We start from the raw sequence: 19,793 nt of genomic DNA, 5'->3' as shown, positions 1-19,793 counted from the left end.
GGAAAAACTAAGTGGAGGAATAGATGCCTCTACAGTTATAGTGGGGGACTTTGCCTCAAAATACATAAGGTAAACACTGGGAAAACTAAGTGGAGGAATAGATGCCCTACAGATATAGAGGGGGATTTTAATAGACCATTATCACCATTAGACAGAACCAGTAAAGAAACAGAGAACCAGTAAAGAAACAAAGACTTTGAATAATATATTAGAGGATTTGGACCTACTAGACATATACAGAACACTACACCCAGATACAGCAGGATATATATTCTTCTCAAGTGCACATGGATCATTCTCCAAGATAGACCAAATGCTAGGCCACAAAGAAAGTCTCAATGAATTCAGAAAGATTAAAATCATACAAAATAATTTCTCTGACCACAGTGGAATGAAGCTGGAAATCTGCAAGGGCCAGAGACACAGATTAGGCCCCAAGATATGGAGGTTAAGCAACACACTCTTAGACAAACAGTGGGTCAAGGAGGAAATCTCAAAAAAGATCAGTAACTACCTTGAAACTAATGAAAATGACAACACAACATATCAAAACTTATGGGATACAGCAAAACCTGTACTGAGAGGGAAATTCATAGCCATAAATTCATATATCAAAAAAGAAGAAAGAGCTAAAATTGAACACCTAACTGCACAATTGGAGGAATTAGTAAAAGAACCACAAACTAACCCCAAAGGAAGAAGAAAGAAAGAAATAACAAAAATCAGAACAGAATTAAATGAAATAGAAAATAAGAAAGCACTAGAAAAAATAAACATGCCTCCAGAGGCATTGCAGATGTGGCTGCTGTGTCACATTTGTGTCATTAGGTTGCAGAGAGAAGAAAGGCTGTGTCTACACTTGCTCAGGGTTCTGACCTGTGAATACCTGAATGATTAATAGTCTGACATTTGGAAAGAAAAAAAAAAGGAAAAAAAAAAGAAGAAAAAAAGAAAAGAAAGTAAAAAAGAAGAAAAAAAAAGAAAGGAAAAAGAAAAAAGAAAACAAAGAGCTGGTTCTTTGAGAAGATAAATAAAATTGACAAACCCTTAGCTAGACTAACAAAGAAAAAAAGAGAGAAGATGCAAATACACAAAATAGGAAATGAGAAAGGGGATATCACCACTGAACCCAAAGAAATAAAGACCGTCATAAGAGGATACTTTGAAAAACTATTTGCCAACAAGAAGGACAATTTAGAGGAAATGGACTACTTCCTAGAATCACATAAGCAGCCTACACTGATGAAAGAAGAAATTGATGATCTCAACAAACCAATCACAAGTAAAAAGATAGAGTCATTAAAAACCTCCCAACTAAGAAGAGCCCTGGGCCAGATGGATTCACAGGTGAATTCTACAAAATATTCTGGAAAGAACTAACATCAATCTTTGTTAAACTCTTCCAAAAAATCAAAATAGAAGGAGCATTGCCCAACTCATTCTATGATGCCAACATTACCCTAATACCAAAGCCAAACAAAGACAACAAAAGAAAGGAAAATTACAGACCAATCTCACTACTGAATTTAGATGCTAAAATCCTCAACAAAATACTTACTAATCATATTCAACAACACATCAAATGAACCATACACCATGACCAAGTGGGTTTCATCCCTGGTATGCAAGGATGGTTTAACATAAGAAAATCAATCAATGTAAAATACCACATAAATAGATTGAAAGAAAAAAATCATGATCATATCTATAGATGCAGAAAAAACATTTGACAAAATATAGCACCCTTTCCTGATAAAGGCACTGCAAAAGATAGGAATAGAAGGAAACTTCCTGAACATGATCAGGGTATACATAAAAAAAACCCACAGCTAACATCATTTACAATGGTGAAATCCTAAAATCCTTCCCTCTAAGATCAGGAACAAGACAAGAATGCCCACTATCACCACTCCTATTTAACATTGTATTAGAAGTACTTGTTGAGCACTGAGGCTAAAAACAGATATAAAAGCCATCCAAATTGGAAAGGAAGAAGTCAAAATTTCACTATTTGCATACAACATGATCCTATACATAGAAAACCCTGAAAACTCTACAACAAAGCTTCTATAGCTTATAAATGAGTTCAGTAAAGTCACAGGTTATAAGATGAATGTGCAAAAATCACATTTCTGTATACCAATAATGAGCAATCTGAGGAAACAATCAAGAAAAAAATACCATTTACAATAGTAAATAAAAAAATCAAATACCTAGGAATAAATTTAACCAAAGATGTAAAACACTTATACACAGAAAACTACACAACACTCTTAAAGGAAGTCAAAGAAGACTTAAATAAAAGGAAAAATATTCCCTGTTCATGAATAAGAAGACTAAATATCATTAAGGTGTCTATCCTACTGAAACTGATCTATAGATTTAATACAATTCCAATAAAAATCAAAAGTGGCTGTATCCCAATCAGATGGGCTCCTGTCTATCATATGGGAGGCCCTGGGTTTGCGTCCCGGGGCCTCTTTGTGAAGGCAGGCTTGCCCACACACCACAGAGAGCTGCCAGCCCACAACCACCGCAGAGTGCCACCCAGCCCACATGTGTCGCGGAGTGCCACCCAGCCCTCAAGCACTGTGGAGCGCCAACTCAGCAAGGTGATGCAACAGGAAGGGAGACAAGTAAAAATGCAGAAGAACATGCAATGAATAGACATAGAGAGCAAAACAAGCAAGCTGCAAGGAAGGAGGGGAAATAAAATAAATAAATACAGACACAGAAGAATGCATGGCGAATGGACACAGAGAGCAGACAGCATACAAAAAGTAGCAAGGTGCGGGGGGGATTAAAAAAAATCAGCACAGCATTTTTCACTGAACTGGAAAAGTTAACTATGAAATTTATTTTGAAGGGAAAGAGGCTCTGAATAGCCAAAGACATATTGAAAAAGAAAATGAAATTGGAGGAATAACACTACCTGACTTAAAAATATACTACCAAGCTATAATGGTCAAAACAGCATGGTGTTGGCACAAGGACAGACACACTGACCAATGGAACCAAATTGAGAGTTTAGATATAGATCCTCACATGTACAGTCATCTGATAGTCAACAAAGCCACAAAGCCCACTCAACTGGGAGAGAACGGCCTCTTCAACAAATGGTGCTTGGAGAATTGGATATCCATATGCAAAAGAATAAGAGAGGATTAATATCTCACACCTTTTACAAAAATCAACTCAAGATGGATCAAAGATCTAAATATAAGAGCCAAGACCATGAAGACCTTGAAAGACAACGTAGGGAAGCATCTACAGGACCTTGTAATAGAAAATGGCTTCATGAACTTCACACCCAAAGCACAAGCAGCAAAAGAAAAAATAGATAAACGGGACCTCTTCAAAATTACAGCAGTTTGCACCTCAAAGGAGTTTATCAAGAAAGTGAAAAGACAGCCTACCCGATGGGAGAAAATATTTAGTAACCATTTATCTGATAGGAGCCTAATATCCAACATATATAAAGAAATCCTATATCTCAAAAATAAAAAGACAAACAACCCATTCAAAAATTGGGCAAGAGATTTGAACAGACACTTCTCCAAAGAAGAAATACAAATGGCTAAAAGCTCATGAAGAGATGCTCAACATCACTAGCTATTAGGCAAATGCAAATCAAAACTACAATGAGGGAAGTGGATTTGGCTCAACGGATAGATCGTCCACCTAACACATGGAAGTCCAGGGTTCAAACCCAGGGCCTCCTGACCCATGTGGTGAGCTGGCCCACACATAGTGCTAATGCGTGCAAGGAGTGCTGTGCCATGCAAGGGTGTTCCTCACATACGGTGTCCCATGCACAAGGAGTGCACTCTATAAGGAGAGCCACCCCACACAAAAAAAGTGCAAGCTGCCCAAGAATGGCACCACACACACGGAGAGCTGATGCAGCAAGATGATGCAACAACAACAACAACAACAACAAAGAGACACAGATTCCCGGTGCCACTGGCAAGAATACAAGTGGACACAGAAGAACACTTAGCGAATGGACACAGAGACCAGGCAACTGGGGGAGGGGGGTAAGAAGAAAGAAATGGAAAAAAAAAAAAACTACAATGAGATACCATCTTAAATCTATTAGACTGGTGACTATTAAAAAAAAAAAGAGGGCTTCAAGTGCTGCAGAGGATGTAGAGGAATGTGAATCTTCATTCATTGCTGATGGGAATGTGGAAGGATCCAGCCATTCTAGAGGACAGTTTGGTGGTTTCTCAAAAAGTTAGCTATAGATTTGCCATATAACCCAGCAATTCCACTGCTGGGTATATACCCAGAAGAACTGAAAATAAGGACACAAACCGATATATGCACACCAATGTTCATAGCAATATTATTCACTATTGCCAAAAGTTGGAATCAACCCAAATGCCCATCAACTGATGAGTGGATAAACAAAATGTGGTATATATACAATGGAATACTACTCAGCTGTAAGAAGGAATACGGTACTAACACACGGGATAACATGGATGAATCTTGAGGACCTGATGTTGAGTGAAGCAAGCTAGGCATTGAAGGACAAATACTACATGACCTTTTTGATATGAATTAAGCAAATCAAGCTGTCTCAGAGGCCTAGAGACTAGACAATATGCTTACAGGAAAAAAAAGGGGAGAAGAAGGTTGTGAGCTGACACCTACATGGGCAAAATCTATGATAAAGTGGAGGTAAGTAGTTGTGCAGTGAAGGGATAAGACGGGGGCATAGGGATACTATTGGGTGGGACTTTGCAGGCTTGAGGGGGGCTAGGGTTGGGAGGTCGGGTCAGATGCTCCATGAAATTGGGGGGAGGGTTTAAAGGGAGCAGGTGAACAAGGGAGATTGTCAGGTACATGGTTGAAACTATAATGTTGAGAAAACACTTTAGAAAATATAATAAGGAAGGGTTACTTGTTTAAGGTGTTGAGGGGGGCATCTGGCACAGGGTGCACCTGGGTCAGGCTTCCAGAGAGTGTGTGAGTGCTCATCTTGTCATATATCAGTGGATGGAAACACATACAATGAGCAGGAAAATGTTGTACCTCCATCCTGGGGAGGCCTGATGTTTTCAAACAGGGGAGGGTGTATCTCTCAAGAGCATCGGTGGCTCCCAATGGGGCAGGACAGACTAGAGTGTCAAGCCCTCAGCATTGCTGTAAGTATCTATGAATCTTGTCCTTCAAGCAGTGAAGCTTGGTTCTCACTCTGGGCCCTGAGAGGAGGGAGAGAGAGAGAGAGAGAATAGATGCAAGAGGGTGTAACTGGGGGGCAATGGAAGGGTTCCACAAGATCGTGCAATGATGGATATAAGCCATATTAAATTTCACCAAAAATTTATAAAATATATAGTCTAAAATGTAAAACATAATGTAACCAAAATTTTAGAAAAGTGTACAGTCTAAAATACAAACCATAATGTAAGCCATAATGGAATCATGGTTAGTAGCTATGTTTCAATATCTGCATATGAGCTGTAGCAAATATAATATCCACATGTAGAAAGATCATTGCTGGGGAAGGGGGAAAAGGGTTTGATGTTGGGTATATGGGAGTCCCCTATATTGTATATGTGATTTTACTGTGATCTAAAACTTTTTAAAGGACAAAATTAAAAATTAAAAAAAAAAAGGATGTAGACACTGAGGAAGGAATGGAAAAGATTGCCTTGCCACTGTTCATGCAGGGCAACAGCTATTACTGTGATGAAAGGCAAAATGTCAAAAACAAAGTTTTATATTTTTCATTTTTTAATACCCCATCTATTTTTTGCATTATTTTAGTTTTTCTAAATTATTATGTATTCTATTTCTAATCTTTAAATCTATCAATACTATATAATTTTCCTACTAATAGAATTTGGCAATATGTTAGGCTTCATTTTTTAAGAAATTTTGGACCACAGAGGGGTTCAATTTTGGCAGGGGAGGAGCACTGATGTGGGGTGTCATTGATGGGGGATGCATGGGTGGGAGGGAGTTCGCCAGGGCCTGCATATAGGGTATATATATATGTTCAGATGTTTGTTGTGTATGGTCATAATGGATAGAGTTACACATGACAACTGAGGGAGTACTGAGGTCCCATCCTGGGGAGCTTTGTTGCATTCCCCAATGGAACATCAACAATTCCCCAAGTGCAAGGACAAAGGCCAGTGAAGAAGAGTCGTCCAATGATGGACCATTGATGACAATGCTTATGAGCCTGTGGGCTTGAAATTTCAACTAGGCCTAGAGCTGCAGGGTTTCTAAGAGTTACCTCCTGAGAGCCTCCATGTTGCTCAAATGTGGCCTCTCTCTAGGCCAAATTCAGCATGTAAATGCCTTACCTTCTCCCCAGTGTGGGACATGACTTCCAGGGATGAGCCTCCCTGGCACCGAAGGATTACTACCAAGTAGCAGCTGGTGATGCAACTAGAAAAAGACCTTGAATAAAAGGGGGAAATGTTAAAGACAAATGAGTTTATATGGGTAAGAGACTTCAAAATGAGCCGGGAGGGTATCAGAGGGGTTATGCTTATGCACATCTCAGGAGGATCCCAGAGACAACCAAAGGTAGAGATACAACCCCAGTGGTGGTATCCTTAGGGCTACAGAGACACACAGGTTCTATGGTCATGATAGATGGCTCTGGAGTTCATTGCCTTGTCAGTGGGCCCTACTTTGGAATTTGCACTCCTGATTGTGATGGAGTTTGACTCAGATGTGACCTCTCTACACATGCCTCTTCTGTCACTTTTACTGAACCTTTGATTGTTGCTGGGGTTTGTTTTTGCTCAGGAGACTTGAATCTCTGGACTGTCCATGGGCCAGCTGGGCCCTTAACCTCACAGAGTTGCAACACCTACTCTCCAGTTGGTTGGACTTACCCAGGTCAGCTGATGGGGAGGTGAGAATGGTCAACCACCATACCAGGGAACTGAGAATGTCTACAATTGCAAGCAGGAGAATCTTATCCATCAGTCATGTGAAATCTAAGCCCCCTCTCGATTGCCATCCCAAGTCCACAGGATGGAGGAATATAATATGAATGGCGTGGACTTGCTGATATTCTACTATAGAACTGTTGTGACTCTAACAATGGAAGAAATTGTATCTTTGATGTGGAGATGGTGGCCACAGGAGTTGCTGAGAGCAGGGAGAGGGAAGAAGAGTTGTGTTTTGGGGCATTTTCAGGACCTGATGATACTGCAGGGACAGATGCATATATACGGATGTATATCCTGCCATAACATACTGGATGGACTCGGGGAGAGTGTCAACTACAATGTAAAACTATGGTCCGTGCTGTATGGCAGTGCTCCAGGGTGTATTCACCAAATTCAATGAATGTGCCTCATTGATGAAAGGGAATGCTGATATGGGAGGAGGAGGGGTGGGGGTGGGGAATTGGATGTATGGGAACCTGTTATGTTTTTTAATGTAACATTTTGTGTAATCTAAAGAAGACAGTGAGCTGGTGTGATGGGCAGGTGCGGCAAGCTGACACAACAAGAGACACAGGAAGAAAAATACGGTGAGTTACACAACAAAGTAGGGAGCAGAGCTTTCTGGTGTCTCCTAAAGAGGATGAGCAAGATTGCAAGCTGACACAACAGGCAGGCACGGCAAGTTGACGCAACAAGATAATGCAACAAGAGACACAGGAAGAAAAACACAATGAAAGGCTCTTCCCTCCCATATCTGAGGTCCTCGATTTGGTTTCCAGTGCTTCCTAAAGAAACAAGAAAGATGAAAAGACACAGCAAGGGAAAACAGGGGGATGGGGATAAATAAATAAACAAACAAATGAAATTTTAAAATCTTAAAAAAAGAAGAGTTGGAGGAGGGATGAAGACATTCCCAGTTAAAAAAAAATGCTGAGGGATTTCATCAGCACTAGACTGGACTGACAAGAAATGTTGAAGGGATTTCAACCAGTTGAAAGGAAAGGACATTAGACGATTGAAGCCATGTGAAGAAATAAAGATCTCTGGTAAAAAGAAGGGTAGATATAAACACCAGTACTATTGTATTTCAATTTGTAACTCTACTTTTTACTTTCTATAAGTTCCAAAAGGTGAATGCATAAAATGTAATGAAAAATCAGTGGTTTCAGACTCAATGTATATATGTATGTTTGAAATTATTTCAAAATAAAGTATTTAAAAAACTGTTGTTAAATGAATACCTGAATCAATCAATCAATTAATTAATAGTGAATTAATAAGGCAGGATAATTTGTATATTAATCCTGAGAAACTATGGAAATTACTACTTCCTTTTTAAAGTAATTTATAATTACTTATTAATAAAAATTATTTAAAATAGCTGTCATTTATAAAAACTATATATAAAAACATTGCAAAAGGGTTCCTTTGTTCATTCATTCAACAAATATTAACTAAGCACCTGCTTTGGGTCAGGCACAGTTCTCAGCTCTGGAATGGAAGTCAGTAGAAGAGTCAGGCATAGGACCTGCCCTGTAGAGCTTACATGTGGATGAAGAAGACAGATAATAAAGAGATGAGTAAATGCACAAGGAAAGAAATCACATACTGGAAAGCGACTGGTTGTCACAGCCCCACAGCAGCAAAAGGAACCTTCAGAGGTTTGTCCTGCTCTGTAGGGGTTCACATTGACTTAAGAAATGCACAGAATCTCCTTGAGAGCCTAGCCAGTGGGCCCATCTCCCTAGCTAGGCTAAGGAGCTGTCACTGTTATTGAATACTCCCTGAGCAGCAGACCAAATTCCCCAGGATCACCTAAGGCCTAGGCTGCCGGTGCAGAGGGCACAGTTTCTCCCTGATGCCAGGTGTTCCACTAGTGGGTCAGGGTGGTGCTGTCGGCTGATGATCCCCTGTGCTCTGACAGTCCCAGGCCTCAACAGCCAGGACCTGGAAATGAGGGTGGAGATGGACAATCTGTTGTGACAGCAAGTCCTGCAGCCCTTGAAACCTGAGGAGTCGGGCTGAGCTCAGCACTTGCCTCTGCTCCCCAAGCAGGGGTGAACCTTTGGCTTTGAATGTTTGCTACCCTGAACGAGGGATCCATAGGGTGGATAAGGGAGACAGTGTCAGGATAGGGACTGCCCTGGGGAGGATGGACGTGAGTGGGGGTGCTGGGTGGGCGGTGAGGAGCCTCCTCCTCAGGCTTAGATTTGATGAGATGACACAAAGTCCTTGCCCCTTTATGGACACACCCGAGATCCTTTGGCCAGCATTTTTTTCTTTCTAAAGCACTTGTCAGGATCTCAATTGATTGTCCTTATAATGCTATGAGTCCCGTGAGTGCACTGTTATTCCCATTTAACAGATGGGTAAGCAGAGACAGAAAGTTGTTAAGCAATGTGCTTAAGGAGAAGCTAGATAGAACCAGTGTCCAGGTCTTATTTGGTCCTTTTGCTGAGCCCCCACCAACAGCAGTCAGGGAAGTATTTTATGCTGATTTTTAATGGTTCACCCTGACCATTGGAGACTGATAGCAAAACGTGAATGAATTAGAGAAGGCTTCTTGGTATTCCTGACCTTGTTTTCCCTACTCACCATTTCAGTTTTAGCACCTTCTTCCTGAACAGAACCAATGCCCTTGATAGGCAATAGTATAGATCAGAGACCTATTTAAATTTTTACTTTCTCCACTCATGTCACACCCTTGTGCACACCTTGACAAGTCCTATTGGAAGGTCTTGGAGGCTGGATGCAAACTCAGCTTTGTTTGAAGTTGAAAAGCCTCCCTGGTTGCACATGAGCTTCTTGAGGGTCAGAGGCACAGCTTATGCTTCTAAGTCTTCTCCAAGCACCAAGGAGCACCCTGTTCCCCGCAAGGCGTTCAATAAACCCTAACTGATTCGCTGATCGGAAACAACAAATACATAATCAACGTGCCTGGAAAGACAATCTTTTGGAGGCTGCCAGCCAGCCGGGAGCTCAAGGGATAGGTGATTTCAGATCAATGTGCTTACTCATCCCCAAGGCAAATTTTAAAGCAAAGGACTGAAGCATTATTTTTTTGAAGGATCATTTTAGAACAGTGCAAAATTGGAAACACACAAATACCCAGCAGAAGGGGAATAGCTAAGCTAACTGGGTTATATTAAGATTCTGGAAGATTCTATAGTTATTTAAAATGACAAGTATTTTGTCTATTTTCAAATGGAAAATGTGTACCAGGTACCAAAGTGGGAAAATCAGAATCTGAAAAGAATATAGAAATGTTCATATGATACACTTAAAGAAAGATGAAAAGAAAACTTAGGTTGATGATTTCATCACTCCTTTTTAATTAGTTGTTGGTTTGGGTTTTGGTAAAGTTCAAAGCAAAGGGAATAGTTGTAACAGAGTCATGCCAGTTACACTATGTGCTCTGATGGGAAGAGTCCCTGGGCCAGATGATCCAGGAATCCTGGTTCTGCCAATTATGGGCAATATGACCTTGATATATCACAATATAGAGCCTCAGTTTTGTTATCTCTGAGGTGGGAATCATAATACTTTCCCTGCTGTCTTGCAAAGTAAGGATCAAATGAGATGATGAATGGGAACTCTTTGCAAACCATGGGGAATTTGAGGGCATAATTTTTATACTTTTTACCCCCACAATGCAAGAGCTGCCATTTCTCAAGGGACTCTCTAAGCTAGAACCCTCATTTACCATTTCAAGATCCAAGGCCCTAAAAACCAAACATTCTTTTTTGCAGGGAGAGGATCCTGAGTGTTGGTGGGGGGTGGGGGGTGGGGGCTGGTGTCAAGATTCATTTGGCTGGGAAACGGACTTTGGCCCAGTGGTTAGGGCGTCCGTCTACCACATGGGAGGCCCGCGGTTCAAGCCCCGGGCCTCCTTGACCCGTGTGGAGCTGGCCCATGCGCAGTGCTGATGCGCGCAAGGAGTGCCGCGCCATGCAGAGTGTCCCCCGCGTAGGGGAGCCCCACGCGCAAGGAGTGCACCCATAAGGAGAGCCGCCCAGCGCGAAGGAGGGAGCAGCCTGCCGAGGAATGGTGCCGCCCACACTTCCCGTGCCGCTGACGACAACAGAAGCGGACAAAGAAACAAGAAACAAGACGCAGCAAAAAGACACAGAAAACAGACAAACGGGGGAGGGGAGGGGAATTAAATAAATAAAAATAAATAAATCTTTAAAAAAAAAAGATTCATTTGGCTATAAAACCTGACTCCAACCTGACTTCCATTTAGTCTCTTATTTACCCTGCTTAGTATGAATATTCACAGTTTCCAGGTAGAAATAATAAAGTGTTTGACTATGGGATGCTGACCAACATCTGACTTGGGAGCTGCAAAATATACATCATAAAAACATTATTACCTTTATGAAATTTTAAAAAATCTTGCAAAATCCCAATAATTTTGGATAAGGGATCATGGATCTATACTAAGCACAATAAACCGATTTCATTTAACTTAACTGTCACAATAATCCTATAGAGTAGGCATGTGTTTATAGAGGTTAAGTGATTTGCCTTCCTATTAATCTGATGAAGACCAGATTAGCAGCATCCAAAGCCCATCGTTTTGGCCACCATGACCGTACCAACCGGAGTCCAGAGCTGCTAGCTAGATGGCATCTGCTTGCTCTTTTTTTTTTTTTAAAGATTTATTTTTTATTTATTTCTCTCCCCTTTTTCTCCCCCCCCACCCCCGGCCCTCCATTCACTGTGTGTTCTTCTGTAACCGCTTTTATCCTTATCAGTGGCACCGGGAATCTGTGTTTCTTTTTGTTGTGTCAGCTCTCCGTGTGTGCGGCACCATTCCTGGGCAGGCTGCACTTTCTTTTGCGCTGGGCGGCTCTCCTTATGGGGCATACTCCTTGTGCGTGGGGCTCCCCTACACGGGGGACACCCCTGCGTGGCAGGGCACTCCTTGTGCGCATCAACACTGCGCATGAGCCAGCTCCACATGAGTCAAGGAGGCCCGGGGTTTGAACTGCGGATCTCCCATGTGGTAGGCGGATGCCCTAACCACTGGGCCAAGTCCGCTTCCCCACTTGCCCTTGACTTGTGAGACTAATGAAGGAAATATTTCTTCTAATATCTGACATCAATTGCATACTAAGCACTTGACGAGCACTGTCTTATCTAATCCGCATGACCCTGGGAGGTACATGTTATTATTAGATTCATTTTCGAATGAGGAAACTGAGGCTTGGACAGGTTATATAACATGCCAGAGTGAATCAGGGACTAACGATTCAAATTCGGGTCTAATGACTCTGAAGACTGGGATGTTGAGTGTTTTGTTGGGCAATCAAGAAGTTCCCAGGGGATCAGGCAATGGAGACAGCCACATTCCGGAAAGACTGAGAAAGGGTCTGGTTGCAAACAGTTATGAAAGTGGAGCAAACTGGCTCCTTCCATTTCCTGGTCCTTCTTCCTTTCCCCTCACCCTCTCCTTCAGGATGATGAGGTCGGCTGTCACTTCGAGGAGATCAAATGTAAGTGACGTGGTGTGCCCAGTGCTTTCAGTGGAGTCAGAGGAAGGAAAAAATACAGATGAAAAACTAGAAGGGATGAGCAGGTATGTCAATTATAAGGAGAAGACAAGTTGTTTCTTAGGATGTACAGGGCTCAGGCAAAGGCAGAAATAATGAGACATTTCTGCAAAAGGTGCCATCTGGTCCTGCTGGTCAGCAGGCCTGAGACCCTGGGGGAACAGACTGACTGAAAGTCAGCAAATTAACACCTAATGTTAGTTTGTTTTCATTTCTAAAGGTGTCTAAGGAAAAGGCATGCCCTTTGGTGTTAAGGAAATCCAGGCAAAGTTTTGCTTCTTGCCTTGGTCCTTGGCTTTTCAGCCAGTCAGACTGACCCAGGAGCTGCCAGTGAGCAAGCCAGGGAGACCTTGAGCACTAGTTGTCCTTGACTCTCCATCTAGATAGGTTTGGCAAACTGTCTGCCTCTGCCTCTAAAGGATTCCTAGGGACCCTACTGCAGAAAAGGACAACTCCTCAATCAGATTCATCCCAAATGGGTCAGGGCTGAACCTTGGGGAATAGCAAAATTTGAGAGGTGATGATTTGCATAGATCTGGGAGATTTTCAGTTTGTAAAACAAGGGCTTAGTTTGGGACACCCCAATATTGGAGCCTCCTCCAGCTTTCGGCCACATCAACCTAACACTCATGAACAGCCAGGGATGGGAAGCAGGGACTTTAACAGGGTAGGTCTCCTGGGGGTAGGTGGGGATTAGACAGACGGTATTAGCTCAAGATGTGAGCAGCATCTCATGCAGATTAGAGAGGGGGAGCTTGAGGACTAAAGATGTGGATCACAGGTGATGTTTAAAAACAAGTAAGGTATGTAGGAGAGATCTGGATTATCAACACACAGGAGGTTCTCATTGCTGGAAGGAGAATGGGGAGAGGGGTTGGTTGCAAGCAACAGAACTCCCATCTCTTGTGAGGGGTCCTGGGTTTGGTTCCTGGTGCCTGCTGGAGAAGGTGAGCAGACAGAAAGAACTAACTAACTAACATAAGTAAAAAAGGAATTTATTGGAAGCCTCTCAGGGACACCTCAGAGAGTTGAAGGAAAGCTGAAGAAAAAGCTTTAAAAACAGCAGAAACTTAAACACCTGCAGGGATCCAGGTAGTAAGAATTATTGAACAGCCCCTTCAGAATTTGTGTTGAGATTCAAATTAAAGAGAGAGAGAGAGAGGTCCTTGTTTGGGTAAGGCGTCTGCCCTTGGCCTGGGGTGAGAAGGACCAAGACCACATCCAGGGAAGCAAATTTGGCCCAGTGGTTAGGGCGTCCGCCTACCACACATGGAAGGTCCACAGTTCAAACCCCAGGCCTCCTTGACCCGTGTGGAGCTGGCCCATGTGCAGTGCTGATGCGTGCAAGGAGTGCCCTGCCATGCAGAGGTGTCCCCGCGTAGGGGAGCCCCATGCGCAAGGATTGCGCCCTGTAAGGAGAGCCGCCCAGCACGAAAGAAAGTGCAGCCTGCCCAGGAATGGTGCCGCACACACAGAGAGCTGATACAGCAAGATGACGCAACAAAAAGAAACACAGATTCCCAGTGCCACTGATAAGGACAGAAGCGGTCACAGAAGAACACACAGTGAATGGACACAGAGAGCAGACAACTGCGGGGGTGGGGGGGGAGATAAATAAATACATAAATCTTTTTTTAAAAAGACCACATTCAATGGGAGAGGGGCCTTTCCCCAAAGCAGGAACTAAATTGTATTGCAAATAGTGAAGTTTTTTTTTAAGATTTATTTTTTTATTTATTTCTCTCCCCTTCCCCGCCCCCAGTTGTCTGTTCTCTGTGTCCATTTTGTTGTGTGTTCTTCTTTGTCCACTTCTGTTGTTGTCAGCCAAATAGTGAGGATTTTTAAAGCCTCCACTAAGTAGGGTCACCAACTCATCTCAGTTTACCCAGGATTTTCCTAGTCTGGGCACTAAAAGTCCCACTTCCTGGGAAATCCCTAGTTCTGGGCAACCTGGGATCCTTGATCACCCTAAAACCAACAGGGTGATGGACCAGAGTTGGGCCAGTGAAAAATTGTCCAATGGCGAGAATGACTACAAGCCTTTTGTTAACAGGGATATATAATATTCTATTTTAAGTTGTTTACTGTGCTGAACTAGGATCTAATACCCCCACTAGTTGCTCCAAACCCTCAAGTGAGTTACTCTTAGACACAGTCTCAGGGGAGGTAAGGATGTGCTCCCAGTGAAGTAGCCTAAATGGAACCAAATCTGAACTAAATTCATTGAATTAAAAGTATCAGAGGAGTTCAATGTCTTGACAAATGTCATACGGATAGCAAGGGGCAGACCGAGGGTTAGAGCTAAAGTCTTAAATTCTATTCTCTCTGTGCTGTTCCCACAGACTTGCCCTGCTCTGGGTTGTTCTACGTTGCCAAAGTCTCAGAGACTCCAAAGTCTGTGTAGGGGACAGGGACCTCAAGGTGCAGGGGTGGGACAGTGTGTGTGTGTGACAGTAGTTTAGTTTGTACAACCCTGCAGAAACCAGCCTGCTTCAATCTACCCATGGTAAGAGTGCTTGGGTAACATCTACAGAGAAGAGTTTGAAGGAACCAAACAGATACATCCTTCAATTACGTGACCGTAACCTATGACCCGGCCCTTGAGAGGACAGGACAGATGCTAAGGGCATGAGGGGCCCTGGCTCTGCTGTGGCCTTCCCAAATATACGGATTCCCTAGGAGAGGCTGGACTGGCCCCCTAATTCTCCTTCCCTAAGAGCACTCACATCTATCTCTCCTCCCCATCACCTTCTATCCCTGCCTCTTTCTAACCTGCATCCTATACTCACCCTCATCCCATTTCTTGCTGAGCTCCAGTCACACTGGCCTTTTTTTCTATTCCTCAAACTTTCCAAGTTCATTCCCATTTTCAGGCTTTGGTACTAGATATTTCCTCTGCATGAAATACTCTTCCCGCATCTTCATATGGCAGACCATCTTTATTATCCAGTTTTCAGCCTAAATATCACCCTTTCCCACAGTCCTAATTTGGGGCCACCCAATATAACAGAGATCTCTTTTCATTTGCACATCTCCTGTTGTAATTTATTTCCATCTGCTATTCTCTTGTTTGTTTACTAGTTTTTTTTATCACAGTCTTTCCCTGACTTAGTTTGTCAGACACTTCATGATCAGGGCCTGGCTTCCTGTGGCTCCTTCATTCGCCACTCTCAGCTACTTTAGTCCCACAAGTGCACATATTGGCTTTGAATTCCTGGCTTTTGCACATGTTGTTCTTTCTACCTCAAGTGCCTGCTCTTCACCTCCCATTTTGCCCCTCTCCTAGCTAAATCAGACCTAGGAATACTTCTCAACATCCTCAAATCTCCTCTTCCTCTAATGGTCAGTCCATCAGAGTTCTTAGCACCCCATGATTCAGGGGAAGGCCTCTCCCACTTGACTATGCACACTGATGGCAGAGTCTGAGGCTGTCTTGTTCACTGCTGTGCCTCAGGCCTGATGAATGGACAGACCAGTTTGCTGCAAGGACACCAGAACTCGGCTACTGATGCTGGTGGCTATCGCATGGAGTCTCCAGGGATACAGCCCCTACCCTGACCTTTCCCAAAGTAAACTGAAGTCTAGGGCTAGGGAGAAATGGAAAGTAAACAAAGACCCATGTTACTGGCATTAAATGAGCTTATCAGTCTCTAGTTGGATGGAAAGATGGAGTAAGAGTGTTCTAGGGAGTGGGAACACAGGGGGTGAAGGCCCAGAGGAAGGGAGGGGGAACCACAGGGAGATGGGGAAGTGAGAAATGAGGCCTCATTAATGTGCTAGGGCTATGAGCTTGATCCTAAGAGTCATGAGAAAACATCAAGAGTTTTAAGTAGCACATGAGATGGTCAGATTTGCCTCTAAACAGAAAAAGCAATGGCTACAGAAGGCAGCTTGGGATGCAGAGCTCCATCCTTAGCCCAAATCCTTGAGTTCTCTCCTGGATGACTCCACCACTGTACTTCCAGCTTTCACTCATAATGGAATTACTGTGTGGGTTCAGGGTGAGAGGGCTTTGGTAGAAATCTTCCTTAACCCCCAACTTAATACTCTAAGAAGAGACAACCTCAGGCTTCTTCACCATCTAGCAGACCCTTCCTTATAAACCAGAAAACTTCCTCTTTGGTGGGAGCGTGTGATTATGATAGAGACAAGGGGCTGAACCAGATCATCAGTAGATTCTTCTTCTCTATACTGTTTGGCACTGAAAGTCCACCAGTGCCCAAACTGAGAAAGCATATCATCACAGAATGAAAGAATGGACCCATCAGTGGAGGTGGGACTTTGGCCAAGTCCCAAAGTTCTGAGGGTGAAGTTGGGATGTTGACAGGACTCAGGTGAAACAAATGCTTTGAAAAGAGGGAGTAGGGCAGCAAATTGCTCTAAGGTGGAGGCCCAGATACGGCAAAGATGGTTGTTATCCAAACAGGAGTCCCAAAGGAGCCAGTGGCATTCTGGAACCATTCAGCCTGGCCTTTAGGGTGGGATCACGGGGCTGGTATGCTGTGAGACTTCATTTATCAAGAGTTCCTTAAAGCACCCACTCTCTGCTGGCTTTGTTCTGCGCTGAACTGTCCCAGACATCTCCCAGGACACAGTAAATGTTTCTGGACAGCGAGAATCGAGGCCAGCTCTGAAAGCATTAGTAATCAGCCTTCAGGTCTGTGTAAGCACCCCTTCCCTGAGGAATCTTTATCTGTCTGTCCCTCTAGACAATCAGCATACTCTGTTGCAGACTTCTGCTGCTTTGGAGGATTGACAGTTGTAATAATATAACTTCCCCACATGAGCATCCCCTCAAAGTCTTTCTCCCCACCTATCCTGATTGTAAGCCCCACAGTAACCAGCCAGGTCCCTGGTTCACTATAGGTGTCTGATAAGGAATTCATGAACTAAGCAAGTCAATTTTCAGGCCCAGCTGGGTTTTCAGAAGTCACCTGGCACAGGTTCTTGGCTTGCTCTAAGGAGAAAGATTTCATCTGGTAAGACAACCTACAGCCAGTGGCACAAGGCTTAATCCCAACAGGAGGAAATAGGGTTAAAGAGAAAAGGCCAGGAAGCGGACTTGGCCCAGTGGTTAGGGCGTCCGTCTACCACATGGGAGGTCCGCGGTTCAAACCCTGGGCCTCCTTGACCCGTGTGGAGCTGGCCCATGCGCAGTGCTGATGCACGCAAAGGGTGTCCTGCCATGCAGGGGTGTCCTACACGTAGGGGAGCCCCACGCACAAGGAGTGCACCCCATAAGGAGAGCCGCCCAGCGCGAAAGAAAGTGCAGCCTGCCCAGGAATGGCGCTGCAAACACGGAGAGCTGACACAACAAAAAGAAACCCAGATTTCCGTGCCGCTGACAACAACAGAAGCGGACAAAAGAACACGCAGCCAATAAACACAGAGAAGAGACAACTGGGGCAAGAGGTGGGGGAAAGGGGAGAGAAATAAATAAAAAATAAAAATCTAAAAAAAAAAAAAAAGAGAAAAGGCCCAGGGCAAAAATAAGGCTGTGGGGGGGGGGGGGGAGGAGAGGGGGGCGGGGGAAGGGGATGACTACACTCACCCCAGAATTGCCAGAGGCCAAAATCTCACAACATTCCCACCACTGGGAGGGATCCTTGCTGCAACTGTTTTAAGTCTTAGCTAAAACGGTATCCCATACCTACTTTATAACCCCTCTCTCCTCCCTGTCACCTACTCCCAAACTTTTCATTTCTCTTTGATTCCAAGAACTGACCACTCCCATGAAGACAGAGCTTTCTCATGGGCTGGAGTAAGACGTCTAGAATCTCATCAGAATACAAAGGGGCGACTCTCTCTGCCTAGAGCCCCTAACAAATCTTGGTATTTCCATCTCTCCCATTTCTCAGCAAGCTTTGTTCTTCCCCTCATTTCCCAAATAAATTCTTTTTACTGGCCTAACTGAAAAAAAAAAAAAAAAAAAAAGAATAAAAGGGGCACCTGACTCATCACAAATCCTCCCCGAAGGGGTCTTACACTTATATTGAAGCAAAAGAATGATCTGGAGAGAAAGATGGCAATCCCCCCCACTTGCAGACTAGTTGCTAACAGAGCTCCTCTGTGTGATGCCCACGTGTGATGCCCACGTCAAGTCGGAAAAAAGATCAGGATGCAGTAAAGCCCTCAGCACAGCACCTGGCTCTAGGCTGGTGGTTGGAGGAACAGCATCGCCGTTAAAATTAAGACCCAGATCCCCCTTTCCTGTGCCTGTTTCCATGCCCCCGAAATGAAGGCAGTCATCCGCCTGTCCCTTGGATGCACCTGAGGGCAGTGTGGACAATGACCCGCTGAGATAGGCACCCTGTAAAACAAAACAGGGTTCTGAGCATTTCTTAACTAAGCTTTAGGCTTTAGCAAAGGCTGGGCAGATTTCAGAACACAAGGCAAATTCCCCTGAGGCATTTCTCTCAATGCACCTGATGAGAAGGTGTGTGGATTGGGTGAGGGTGGGGCAGGGGAAAAGCATTAATAAGAAAAGAAAAAAAAAGAACCAGCCAATTAAGAAGGGTTTTAGGTGCGTTCAGCCTTCTTGCTCTGGGCCCATAAGGTAGGTGCTATTTCATTATGCTCGCAGTTTTCCTTCTAAAAAACCTGCTTTGAGGGAACAATCTTAAAGATTTGTTTATACTGGCATGTAAACAACTGTTGGGGCTTTATGCTAGCTCATTTTTATAAGGGGAAAAGATTTCAGTTAAAGAATGAATACCTCCAAGTTACTGTGGGGGAGGGGGGTGGGAAGAGGGCTTTTCCGGTGATTCAGAAATCATGCTGCCTATTCCAACAGGAAAGCCGGCAAGCGTTTTATCGTCCAGCTGGGGCAGGGGTCTCTCTGCGTTCAGCTAAACTGACCGAGCAACTTCCATCCTCTTCCTGGAAGGAGCACGTGGGAAGGAAGGGAAGGGGACACTAGGTAGAGCAGGGGTACACCAAGTAGGAACGGGTAAACCCCTCCCAGATGACCCAGGGAGGAGTGCAGAGCTTGCTTTAAAAAAAAAAAAAAAATCAAGGCATGACCTTCCAAGCAATGTGAAGCCGGGGGCTCTGGCCTCCCAGCTCTTGGGGATACTCTCAGCCTCCTCCCTCAGACCGCAGGGGCAGGGCACTCAAGAGGAGCTCGTCTCATGGGCACGTGCAGTCAGCCCCGATATGGCCACACAGCCTGGGGCTAAGGCCTGGAGCCAGATGATACCTTCCTGGGGTGTTTCAGGTTATCAGAGAGGGTCAGAGCAGAGAAAGTGAGGATTGCCAGGTGGTGGCCCTGTCCTCCCCACGTGGAGGGGGGTGCCCACTGGCTACCATCTTGGTG

The 19,793-nt window shown here is 44.0% G+C and overlaps 1 non-coding gene across 1 annotated transcript; it reads left to right on the top strand.

Annotated features, from left to right (window-relative positions):
* Nucleotides 1-774: 774 nt before the first annotated feature.
* On the top strand, nt 775-910 carry LOC111760207 (small nucleolar RNA SNORA17). Its single transcript, XR_002793965.1, has one exon. It is a non-coding gene; the product is annotated as a small nucleolar RNA SNORA17 (small nucleolar RNA).
* The last annotated feature ends 18,883 nt before the right edge of the window (nt 911-19,793 follow it).

This window comes from Dasypus novemcinctus, chromosome 3, assembly GCF_030445035.2.
Source record: "Dasypus novemcinctus isolate mDasNov1 chromosome 3, mDasNov1.1.hap2, whole genome shotgun sequence".
In the NCBI taxonomy this organism is placed as follows: Eukaryota; Metazoa; Chordata; class Mammalia; order Cingulata; family Dasypodidae; genus Dasypus; species Dasypus novemcinctus.
Note: the sequence above shows the minus strand (reverse complement) of the source record. Positions and strands in the feature narration are given on the sequence as shown.